Source organism: Heterocephalus glaber, unplaced genomic scaffold, assembly GCF_053883595.1.
Source record: "Heterocephalus glaber isolate CG9 unplaced genomic scaffold, H.glaber_assembly_v1.0 deba00001457, whole genome shotgun sequence".
Taxonomy (NCBI): domain Eukaryota; kingdom Metazoa; phylum Chordata; class Mammalia; order Rodentia; family Bathyergidae; genus Heterocephalus; species Heterocephalus glaber.
In genome coordinates this window covers 19,866,285-19,878,827 of record NW_028258305.1, presented here as the reverse complement: position 1 = coordinate 19,878,827, position 12,543 = coordinate 19,866,285, and positions in this window count along the sequence as shown.

The following is a 12,543-nucleotide window of genomic DNA, read 5'->3' as shown; positions in this document are numbered from 1 at the left end:
TAGTACTTAAAAGTAAACATTAATAAAATACCACTAACATATTTCTTATAAGAGTATCTGACCTAATTTATACCTTTATAAAAGATTTTAGAATTAGCTTACTAAATTGTGTGGGGAAAAAGTCCTGGTTGTGTGTGTGTGTGGTGTGCCAGTAGATTTAAATATTCATTCAACTTTTTAAATTATTGGACTACTCAGACTTTTTATGTCTTCTCAAATTTGTTGCATTTTTCCAAGGATTTTTTCATTTTAAGTTTTAAACTTGTCATGAAGTTTTAGAATTTTCTTTTAAAATCTCTTCTAAACAGTCTTTAGTGTTCTTTCTAGTTTCTGCAAAATCCCTGAACATTTCTGTCTGCTCTTTTGAGCTGGTAGGAACTGGTTCCAGCACATACATCCCTGGCCACTCTGAACTTGTTAAATTATATTTTTATGTGTCTGGGCCATTGCCAGGTTCTTTAGCTACGCCTTACTGGACACAGCTTTGCATGTGCTTCAGGTTATCTGAATCTTCACTTTAGAATATCCTCTGCCCTGTGCTATTTTGTTTCAGTGGCTAAAGCTTAAAATGTTCTGTGTTGTTTAGCTCCATCATGAATCCTCTGAGTTTCATGAAGATCTGGTAATATAGAAAGTGTTTTAGGGTGTGGATATGTGTGGGCTGCTCTCAGAAGCTGCTTCATGGAATTCAACTCTTCTTTCAGAGTAAGGAGAAAAGCCTCTCATGCCCTAGTCAGAGAAGTGGGCATAGCAATTGTGGTAACAAAGTTTGGCATGATTATTGGAAGTCTAATATAAAAGGGAATCAGATGTAGAAATGAGGTTAGTGGTGACAATCCCGACTTGAATTCTTTATTACTAGCTGAGTGAGGTGGTGCACACCTGTAATCCCAGCACTGTTGGGAAGCTGAGGCAGGAGGATCACATTTTGAGCTTAGCCTGAGTAACTTAGTGACTTGGTGAAATCCTGTCTCCAAAATAATAAATAAAAAAGAGATTGAAGATGTAACTCAGTGTGAAGTCCTGGGTTCAATCTCTAGTAATGCGCACATGTATAAATTCCTTATTTATAGGTGTTTAACACTGAAAATTTACATGGATTATAGATATTTTTGTTGGTTTGTTTTTGAGGTCATTTATAAGTTTGTCCTCAGACAGCAGGGTGCCCTCCATAGGTACTATCTTCAGGATGCTCATTCTTCCATGTAGATTCCCAGAGACTAAGAGCTATGCAAACACCAGGTTTGTGATCATGGTTATAACTGTGATTGTTTCTTAGGAATCTCAAGAATCCTACTAGAAATCTCGGTGCATTTCAGCTTCATGATTTCATAACTTAATGTTTATCAAATGTCATAGACCTCAAATTTCAATGTTGAAGCCATTGCACAGCTTTGTCCTGCTGCACTGGAAGACAAATGTGGTTTCCTCAAACAGATTTTATTCCTTGGACTTGGATGATCTCACAAAACCATATATAATTCTTTACCAAGGAAGGTTTATCACAGGTTATCAATTTGAAATGGCTTATAAATAAATCTGAAAAATTAATTTCCAAGCCAATTTTCTTTTCTAGGAAGTCATGTGAAGATAATGTCTCTCAGCTCAGGAGTAGAATTCTTTGTGCCTCTTAGGCTGGGAAGAAATCTGTCCACAGGGAAAGAAAGGATAGAGAAAATTCTACAAGTAGGACTGTAAAATGAGTTGAGGCAAGAACACTTGTACTAGGGAGTCTTCTGTAAAAAGACTTGTAGAGCTAAGCAACAGATGACAAGGTGGTTTTCCTTCTTATGTATTGAGATGGTTAGATTTTGATACTTGAGAAACACTCTCAAATTATTACATCTGAAAACAATCACTGTTTTGTGCATTTTCCTGGGAATCAGCAGTTTGGTCTGGGCTCAGTGGAGGGTCCTGTGGGCAGCGCTGGGTCAGTGGGAAGCAAGCTGGTCCAAGATGGCTCCAATTGGGCTGGCTTAACACTGATCCACATCCCTCCGCAGGCTGGCTGGGTGGTATTCGCATGGTGGTATGTAAGAGACTCAGATTTGGCACACCATAGCTGTTACTGTGCTCTGTTGGCCAAGCCAAGTCACAAAATCAGACCAGACTCCAGGGCTGGGGGACAGGTTATCTCTGGATGGCAAGAACACAAAGTCACATTGTAAAGCTGTGTGCAAACAGAGATAGAAACAATTGTAAACGTTTTATGACAATCATTTATCTCAAGTTTCTAAGCATTTGGAGGACATCACTGTCCATGTGAGATGTTTTACTTTTCTTCCACTGCTTTTCAAAGCACAAGTTAGGTCAACTAATAGAGATACTGACAATGGTATTGTTTGAAATTCATTTTCAGCTTTTAGTAGCTGTTAAATTTTTAAATAAGCATGCTGCTATCCCAAAAGGGAAAACGATGTGAGGTAGCCATTTTTAAATGACATCATAAATTAACCTAAAACATTTTCTATTCAGAAATACCTATTTTGTAGGTTTATATATATTTTAAACAATTCCTTTCTTCAACTTACCTGTTATCAAAATTAAAATAATTATTGTTCTTAATATAGCTGTTTTTTACACATTAGATTTTATTGATTAATATCTTCATGATCTATCACATTTTATGTGGTAAAGATTAGAGGGAATTATGTACAAATAGCAAGATGTCACATGGAAGCCTAACATGCCAGCTCCATAAGTGCTGCACATAGCTGATGGGCCATGGCACTTCTTCCCCATACTGAGACAAGACAGTCACATAAGCTGTAATGTTAATGGATCTTCTTGGATTGAGAATGCATGGCCCAAGCAATGGCATTGGTGGTCCTCAGGATGGACACCACCACTGGGGCTGGATCTGGAGAGGGTAGATTCTTTGGACACTGGAAACAGAGGGTGAGGAAAGGGATTTGACAGAGTATTTAGAGCATGAGGAAGTGGTGAAGACAAGCATCCATGAAGATGCATGCAGATGATCATCTGCATTACTGATTCTTCAGCCTGGGCAAGGAAGAAGCAGCATGCTGGAGTTTGGAGACCTGGACTCTGGCTGAAGCACAGACAATGGGATTGTGGGAGATTTGTGATCAACTGAAAGGCAGTTTCTTCTTCTCTAAGATGGAGCAGTGAATACTTAGGGCTCCTGTGAAGACAGAATGAGATGGACAGGAGAGAGCACTGGGACAAAGTCTAGAGTGAATGTGGGATGAAAGAGGGAAGTATGGTAACAAGCTCATCACTACAATGAGAATCTTTCCTATGGGAGGTTTCCAGTTTGTTTATGTGATGAAATGCAGACAGCTTCGGTTACATGAGTGCTTGGGCTTCTATGCCACTGACCTGGCTGTGCAGGTCACGACAATCATGACATTGACAACACATTCTGTGCTTCCCTTTGGACCCATTCTCCTACTCAGGACTTGGAGGTCAAAGCCAACCTACTGTGGGGAGAATGAAGATAGCCTTCCCTGACTTGTCCTTGACCGCTCTGGATAACAAATAAAGTGTATAAACATTTATATCAACAAAAATGTTACCATAAAAGATAATGATAGGTGAAGGGAAGGCATTTTCTAAGCTTTTTGGGGAATTTGGTGCAGTTTTTGAATGAACAAAGAGGATTCTGAAGGTCTTGCAATATTTCATGTCTCCTAGAAAGATAGTCTCAGTCTCCTTTCCAAATAAAATGGAGTGAATCAGAGTTGCATTTTAGTTATAGCAAATGATCTTTGGGTCAGTGTTTTGATCTCCAGCATTTCTCAGTATCAGGGATTGCAGAAATTGAAAGGAAACACATTTGGGAATTGGGGTGCACTAATGTGAAGATCAGATGCTTCATCTGTCCAGTCACTAGGAACCAGTGGGAGGGGAAAGAGTATAGTTTGACTATGCAAAGTTTCATAAAAAATTCAAGGCAAATCAACATTCTCAGGAATGCTTCTAGTGAAGCTAGTAGTGATACAAAGGTACATCGAGTGTTTACCAAAGAAATCCAGAGGTCTAGGAAGTCTAGCCCTAGGAGTGGATAGATACCAAGTCCGGAACACTGCTTCAGGCTGTGTGGAACCAGGCATTTATCTATGACAACATAAATGAAATAGACAACACTCTTCTTAATGGGACTGTAGTTGAGTTACAGTATAGCATTGTTCTTAGTTGCAAACTAAGCAAAATGCTTGAGGAAATGCTAATATTAAGCTTAGTGTTCATAGCAAATGAACATAGACTTAAAATTCTCTTATTTTATCTGGTCTTGCACCTATTCAGATCCCTCAATCAAACTTTTGGTTAAACAAAATGTGTGTGTGTGTGTGTGTGTGTGTGCGCGCGCGCAGCACAGGGATATCCTGAAAACATGACAGCATCTCAGATAGGGCCATTGTTGACGAAAGCAACAATGTCAATTGTCAACAACACATCAATGTAGACTTAAAATCTAAGGCCTCGTCTCTATTTTCACTCTGCAATGAAGAAAAAAATAATACTGAGAGTCTATTATTTATGAATACAGTTAAAGAAAAGAGAAGCAATGAAATTTTACTGCTTTTAAAGCATAACTTATTGTGATTCCACATGGGGCCTTGGTTTTGCCTCATGTGATCACCCTCACTGAGATCCTGCGGCTCTACCTGGTGCCATGGGTTTGGGTGCTGCTGGGTGGGGAGGGCTGGACTGCCTGGCCACCAGGTTGGTTAGGCAAGAAATGAGGGGCGTCTTTGTGGCTAGCAGCTGGCAGCTATAGGTATGTGCACAAAGCTGAGGCATGAAATGGAGGCTTTGCCCCCAAGGGAGAACTCATCTCAACCATTATGAGAGATGGGAGCAAAGCATATAAAAAGAAGACCCTGTTCATAAGACAGAGAGTCATGTATGAAACTGTTCAGAAGCTACTTCTAGTTATGAAAAGCCACTTCATTTTACTTATTCTGTGCAAACTGTGCTAGGCTTCAGGATAAAGTTCTTGCCTATGTAGTCTCTGATCCTTATACCAGCCCTATGAGGTGGTTCTGACTATTCTCATTTTGTGAATGGAAAGACTGAGGCTTGCAGAGATTAAGTGACTGTGTCCCAGGCCACTCAGCTGGTAAGCGACAAACCCGGAATTCAGACTCAGGTGTGATGGCTCTAAAGCCAGAGTCTCAGGGGTGGGGAAATAGCAGGCTGAGGTGGTTGCTGGGTGGCCACCAGGAAACAGTGACTTCTTTGGCACTGTGCCCATCCACGCTTCCTGGAAAAGGAGCCCCTACCTCTGTTGCTTGTGCCCCTAGAAGATGTGAGCTCTCATTTGTTTCCACCAGATAGTCCTGCAAAATCATCCCAACCTCACTGTGGCCAAATCACCTGCATCAAAGATATGTTTTTATTTCTGTGGCTCTGACTTAGCTGGAAATAGTTCAGATTTAATGTCACTTTTGAGAGTGAGGTTTGTAAAATAATGATTGAACTTCCATAATCCAAGACAACTTTGAGAGTGAAAGTGTTCCTTGCTAGTAATTATGCTAGGATAATCCCAGGCCCCTGGAATTCACAGTCACCCTCCCAAGGTGGGACTAGGGATGTAGTTAACATGCAAAGAGACCCGTGTTTTTCAGAGGACACCTTCAGGAGGAGCAGCAGCCAGGTGGAAGGGAACTTCATCTGTTACAGCAGTGGTAGTCCCCTGCTGAGACCCACTCTGGCCAATGCCAGGGAACAGAACTCAGCACCTCGGTCCCCAGGCTTCACCCGAGCCTTTCTAAGAAGGCAACTCTGACTGTGTCAGGATTATATGCGGAAACCTCTCGCTGATTGCTGAAGTCAGACTGAACTAACTCATGTGGTTTGAAGAACTTCTTGTTCTTTCTTATTCTTAAAGGGCTTTTAATTCTTTTCTGCTTACAATTTACAAACTGGAGAATAACTAAAAACATTGGAGTTTCTCCCAACAGATAATTTGGTGAGAACCTGTAAAATATCACACACTATTGACCTGGGCTCTAAAGGAAGGGAGATGAGGAGTAGGGACGAGGACGGTTGGTGGGAGAGAGACAGGTCACGAGTCTTTAGAGACATCTTCCAATGTGACAGTGCCTTCCCCCGGGCCCCTCCTCTCTCCAATCCCTGACACTCTTGTCATTTGTTCTCTTTGGGCTGACAAGTGGGTGTTGATTTATGACAACATCATCAATCAAATGACACATTGTCTTGTGTTATGTCTGGTAATAAAGAAACATTAAAATGCCTCTTGCATTAACTAGACAGTATCAATTTAGATAGACATTGGCTTCCAATCCTATGTCTGTCTGGGGAAGACAATAGGCTCTTTTTGTCTAAAACCTGAGTTTTTCTTCACAAATCCCCCAAATAAGAGATGAGGGTGTTTGAGAATTTCTATTAGACTACCTCTAATGTGGGAAGAGTTTTCCAAAGAGATTCCCAAGAAGGCTACCATGTCTTTGGAGTCTCTTGTTTTATAACATACAGGTATGAAAATTTTACCTTCTACTTTAAAAGACAATCACATTTACCTCGCTATCATATTGCTCAAAATAGCTTTTAGTAAGAGTTATATGGCAAGAAGTAAATAAGATGTGCCATTCTTATTCTGCAGCTTCATGTTTCCCTTTGACATGAGGCCATACCCTCCACTTTAGGAATGCAAGGAAGCCAGGGCACCGGCACAGGCCTCTAGTCCCAGCTTCTCAGGAGGCAGGAGGATTGCTCGAGCCAGTGACTTCAAGCCTAGGCAATATAGTCAGACCCCTTGTCAAAGACAAAAATGCTAGCATAAAATAAAAACACCACAGAGCACATGACTGAAAGAGTTAATTTTTCTAAGGTTTACACTAAAGCTTTGATTATATGAAAATGAACTAAAAATCTGAAAATATTAATTTTGTTTCAAACTTCAAAAATTAGTTTACTAGACCAGAAATATAGTACCATATAAAGAAGTTCTTGCAAGGAAATCAGGGAGAGCACACAAGAGAGCCATATCATACTGGAATTTTTGTATTGGCTGAAGAGAGTGTTCCGAGAAGGCCAAATAGAGGGTCCCCACTTGCCTCATCCTGGAGGAAGAAGCAAAGCAACAGGTGGATGGCTGCATTTTGAGTGAGGAATATGGGATAACACAGACCAAATGCTCCATCATCCTTAGATGTGCCATTGATTTTTACCAGAACCACAATTTACAAATTGTAATTTCAGGATAAAGGAGGAAAATCAAACCACAAATTTTATGAGGATGCTTAGTAACTCTGAATAACCTCCTCCTTTTACTGAAGTTTTTCTTTCTCTCAGGTAAAGATGGATAAGGATGAACTTTGGGATACTTGGAGCCAACCTAACACAAAATACAATTGTATAGTACTTTTTTTTTCTTTTTAGTACTAAGGATTGAACCCAGGGCCTTTGCACTGACCTACAGCCCCAGCCCCTTTGTTCTTTTTTCTTTTTTTTAATTTTGAGGTAGGACCTCACTAAATTGCTAAGTTGCCCAGGCTGGTTTTGAACTTGTAATCTTTCACAAACACCACCACAACTGGCTAACTGCCCCTCCCCCCTTAAACACTTCACAGTGGTTATTAAACTCCCACAGAAGTTTCAGGGAGGGGAACAAACCATATTCAAACGATAGCCATGGTTAGTAGTGTAAAGGAATTCAAAAGACAAAGAATTGCCCATTTTAAAAAAACTCATGTGGATGTCATTGGTGACCATGGGTGGAGGAGTGCTAGCCTTCTGGACATAGAAACTCTGGAGAACACCGTACGGTTAAGGGAGGAGGCAGCCTTTCTTTTAGTTCCTCACCTACAGACTCCACCACCTCTGAACAGAAGGTCTCAGAAGTCAGAAGTCTCTCCCTGAACGCCTCACCTCTCCTGCTCACAGGGAACGCCATTCCAGCTCACACCTGTGGTAAGCCGTTTAAAGCCACTCAATAACTTGTTGATAAATTGAATAATGATGGCCGAGAGGTGGGAAGAGAAATGTCTTTCTCTAAATCTGATGGATTGCTTTGTCTTTACCACTTTTGTCAGAAGTTATGTTTTCTTATTGCCCCGAGTGAGTTGTCATCAGTCTTCAGGAGACACAAGGCAGAGGGCTTGAGGGGATTCCACTTCTGCTGCTGCCCCCAGGCCAGGGACCTGAGAGGAAACAAGCCCCCTAACCACAGATGGGAAAGACCACAGAGGGCCGGGAGACAATATTCTTCCCTAGGAGTAGATGAAGTTAATTATGCGCTACTCGGGTCTTTTGGCATTCGGTTCACAGAGTTTCATTTTTCATTTGCATTCTCCCGATGGCTTAACAGATGTTAATTTAGTCTGCATTTCTTTCTTTCTTTCTTTCTTTCTTTCTTTCTTTCTTTCTTTCTTTCTTTCTTTCTTTCTTTCTTTCTTTCTTTCTTTCTTTCTTTCTTTCTTTCTTTCTTCCTTTCTTTCTTTCTTTCTTTCTTTCTTTCTCTCTCTCTCTCTCTTTCTCTCTTTCATAATCTATCCATTTTTATACAGATTCCCATGGCGCCATCTTTTCTTCCCTCCCCAGAGCGGCTGTCTGAGAAGTGGTTTCTGCTGTGTGTTTGCTTGTGGTCTAGGTTCACCTGTGGCTGGTGACAGTGGAGGAGCATTTTGAGGAGCCAAACACTTTTTCACAGGCAGATCATAAACCTGGAAAGGGTTTGACATCCTACCATTAGAAGCAAGCCCTCTCAACATAAGCAAACGGCCACCTACCAGATTTTGGTGGCCATTTTTATTTTCCTTTGCATGTGAAAGTCCAAGCATGTGTCTGGTGTATATAAATGATAAATTTAACTAGAGAATTTCACTTACTTTCCTCCTTGAGTACAAAATATTTCATGACTGAAATTTTAGAAAAATCTATCTTTCTTCCACATTCCTCTTCCGAGTGATCTCAAGTGAATGCTCCAAGTTTCTTCAAGCTCCTCTTGGTATTCTCTTGTTGCATTGACTATTGATTCAGCTCTGAACCATTGCTTTTCCCACATGCAACATTATTACTTTATCTTAGAATTTATTTCTCCAGGCTGGCAGTTCTGTCTGTGCTGAGAACAGCCACAGTCTCCTCCATTAAGTCTTCAAAAGCACAGCTAAATTCAGACTCATTTAAGGATTGCTGACGGAATAATGGAAGAATGCCCCAAGTTTAATGGGCACTGTCACAGAAGTGGTCACTCCTGGGACCCATGGGCAACAATCCCTGAGCCTGGAGAATGTTTTATGCTCTCTCTAGTCCATCTATTGAATTTGAATAAATCCATTTGTTTTAGGGGAACTCTAGAAAAAAGCAGTTGCAATAGCAAACAAGATATTTCTCTAAGTCTGAGATACTCCGATTTAAATAATGTCATTTAAAGGGCATTAATTATTAAACCTACTATTAAGAACAGTTATCTAAATCTTTAAGTGCCTAATCTAGCTTACCATGCAGGCGATCAGTTCACTCAACTAAAAAAATAAAAATGCCATCTCCATCTGTGTTTGTGGGAAAATCAGGTTTTTCTGAGGAAGAATTGTTGACGTTTACATTATCTATGTGTGGCTCAAGGATCCATTCTGTTGAGTTTGTTGACATTAAGGAAGTCTGTTTCAAAAATTCCTAAGTGGTAATCTTCCATTAAAATAGAATGAAAACATTTGAAGTTTGTTTTTCGGAGTACCCCACTACTTAAATATTTTTTGAATTAAACAGATTTTAGAGTCTTAAGTTAAAAAAGAAATTTGCCCATAAAAAATTGCCTCTAAAATCATGGCAAATAGAACAAATGGCAATGGTCAGAGAAATTAATCTAAAATTTTACATCATCATCAGTATTATTATTGTTGCTGTCATCTGTAACTAGGAAACTTTAATATTAAATCCTAAAAGATGCAGAATGGCTCTTCTATCTTCCTTTATTCTTATTCTTCACAATAACAGTGTGAGAATCTCCTGGTTCTATCTGTTACTCAGATGAAGCAGTTTGTTTTAAAGAGAAAAGTGTGAACTGGGAAACTTCTCTCACTGATTTTGGACAAGTCTGTTCCTTGGGTTCCATTTTCTCATCTATTCACAGTCAGTGAATACAACACAAGTCAGTGGAAGACACAAGAGTCATGGTTTGTCTTGCTGATGGGACTTTCTTGGGGAAATCTGAGTATTAGGAAGCAGGAGTCTCTAGGCCTGTGGGTAGGGGACACAGAAATGCACTGTGGGTCTATGTTCTGGATTCAGTGAAAAGGAGCTGAGGACAGAACTTGTGGGTATATTTGAGAGTTGAGTCTAAGACCAATGTTTCTTAGTGATGGAGAATCCTTGAAGGAGCTGTGCCACCTCTGCTTACTGTATGCTAGAAAGTCAGCACATGTGGTTCATGCTTTTCAAGCTGGAACCTGACAAAATTGCAAGTCTAAATGTTTCATAAAAAATTTTAAAATTTGCTTCATTTCAATGATAATTTGATGTGTTATAGGCCTATTATGAATCAATGGAGCCAGGTATTGTGGTATATGCCTCTAATCCCATCTACATGGGAAGCTGTGGCAGGAAGATTGCAAGTTTGAGGCCAGCCTGGACAACTTAGTGAGACCTTTTCTAAAAAAGCAAAATACGTTAGGCAGGAGATAGAAATAGCTCAGTCTCCCTGGGTTCAATCTCTCCACCCCCCAAAAATTACTCATTCCAAAAACTGTCATTATCATGTGTACATTTGCATTTGCTTTTATAAATATTATCTTTACTAAGTGAAATTCAAATGATTTCGGGGAGTGATATGCTGATAAAAGATGGGAGAGCTGAGCCATCAGAGGGTACACAGCCATAAACGCCCATCAAACTTAACACAGTCTGCCTCTGGACAGGAACCCCCAAATTGCACAGACACCCTGTGGAGGCTCTGTCTCGGAATGAGCCAGACTGTCTCTGCTTCTTCACTGCATGCATGGGTAGACACACAAAATGAGACCTCTTTCTGACAATCAACAGTGATTTAATGAAAACTTCAATAGTACTGCAATCATAACCTTCTTTCCAAGTAAACAAGACAGTATTACAGAGTTATCAACTGACACTTAATGAAAATTGACACTAGAAGATTGTTGCCAGTGTTTTGGAAAAATGTGAGATCTATTTATTGTGAACCTCCAGCAAGTAAAGTGTTGAAATAATTAATAACATACTTATGCTAACAGGCATTATCTGAATTACTGAAGCCAAAATACACAAACAAAATTATTCAATACAGAATCTGACCTGGGGCTCATCCTTCTCCTATTAAAACCAATACTGATGATCTAGTTTCGGCAGAACGACATTCTTCACCACAGTGAATTAATGTTTTTAATTTAAATTTTATTGGCCTTATAGTTTAGTTATTAAATGTTTTTAATGTATATGTTTGGTTTTGGTTTAATGATTTCTAAGAGTTTTATAGCTAGTTTCAGTCAATACTGGAGGCTCGCAGGATTTTTTTCCTTTTCAAAAGAATCTGTCCATCACTCAAATTTGGGAAGCAGTGCTATATGTATTAAGAGCATAGAGTTCAAAGCTAGGTTCAGGTTCAAATATTAGCTCTCACACTAAAATACTCTGTAAATTTGGATGTGTTTTTTAAGTGAGTTATGCTTCATTTCCCTGATCTGCTAAAATGGGTATAATCACCATCATCATCTTTATAATTATACTTCTGTATCATTGGGTTATTGTGAAGAATAGATGACCCTCAGCAGGAGACCTGTGATTAGTAAAAGTAGGCCATTATTGTCATCATCATTATTATCATCCTTACTCTCTAAACTTTGGGCCAAGGGATCCAAGACCTCACATCTGCAGACAAGAAGAAGGGAGATGTGGTGAGAAAAGTTGGGAGGAGCCTTTGCTTGAATAAGAGGAACTGGCACCACTGTAGGACAACACTGTCTCAGGAGCCACCGAGGGTGTCATGGTGAGATCTTATGGCCTGGAGGTACCGATACGGGAAGTGATACTGGATATGAAATATGAACATATATCTCCCAACCTGTTAGTTGTCTGATATGCCAATCTCGTGTTCTCTAAGAATTGAAGAATGAATTCTAGGAACAATGGAGATTAAGAGTAGGAGGATATCTATTGATAGGAGAGCTCCTGAGAAGCAGGAGGGGTCTTGACCCTACTCTAGTCTAGCCAGAGGCCCCACTCTACAGGGGAGTTTTATGGAGTAAAATCCATGTGGATACAATGTGGGCCACAGCCACGATCAATCAGTAAGGTTAAAAATATAGTCACTGAGGTAATAGTGGTCCGATTGGGAAACAAGTCATGTAACAAGTGTGGATGGAAAGAACAAAGACTTCTCCTAGGAAATGGTGGGACAAGAAGTCCTGGTCACCCACTGAGGTGGCTGATGTCCTTCTAGACTTCATTAGGCACAGTGTTTATCCTTTGAGGAAGTATACAGGTCTGGTCATCTTGCTTTTATTTTGAGGTCTGGTCTCCAACAGTTGTGTTTCCTGTTGCAGTTGTGATGTGTTTCACTTTTGTCTTGATTCTCTTTAGGACTTAGCCCTATCTGACTGC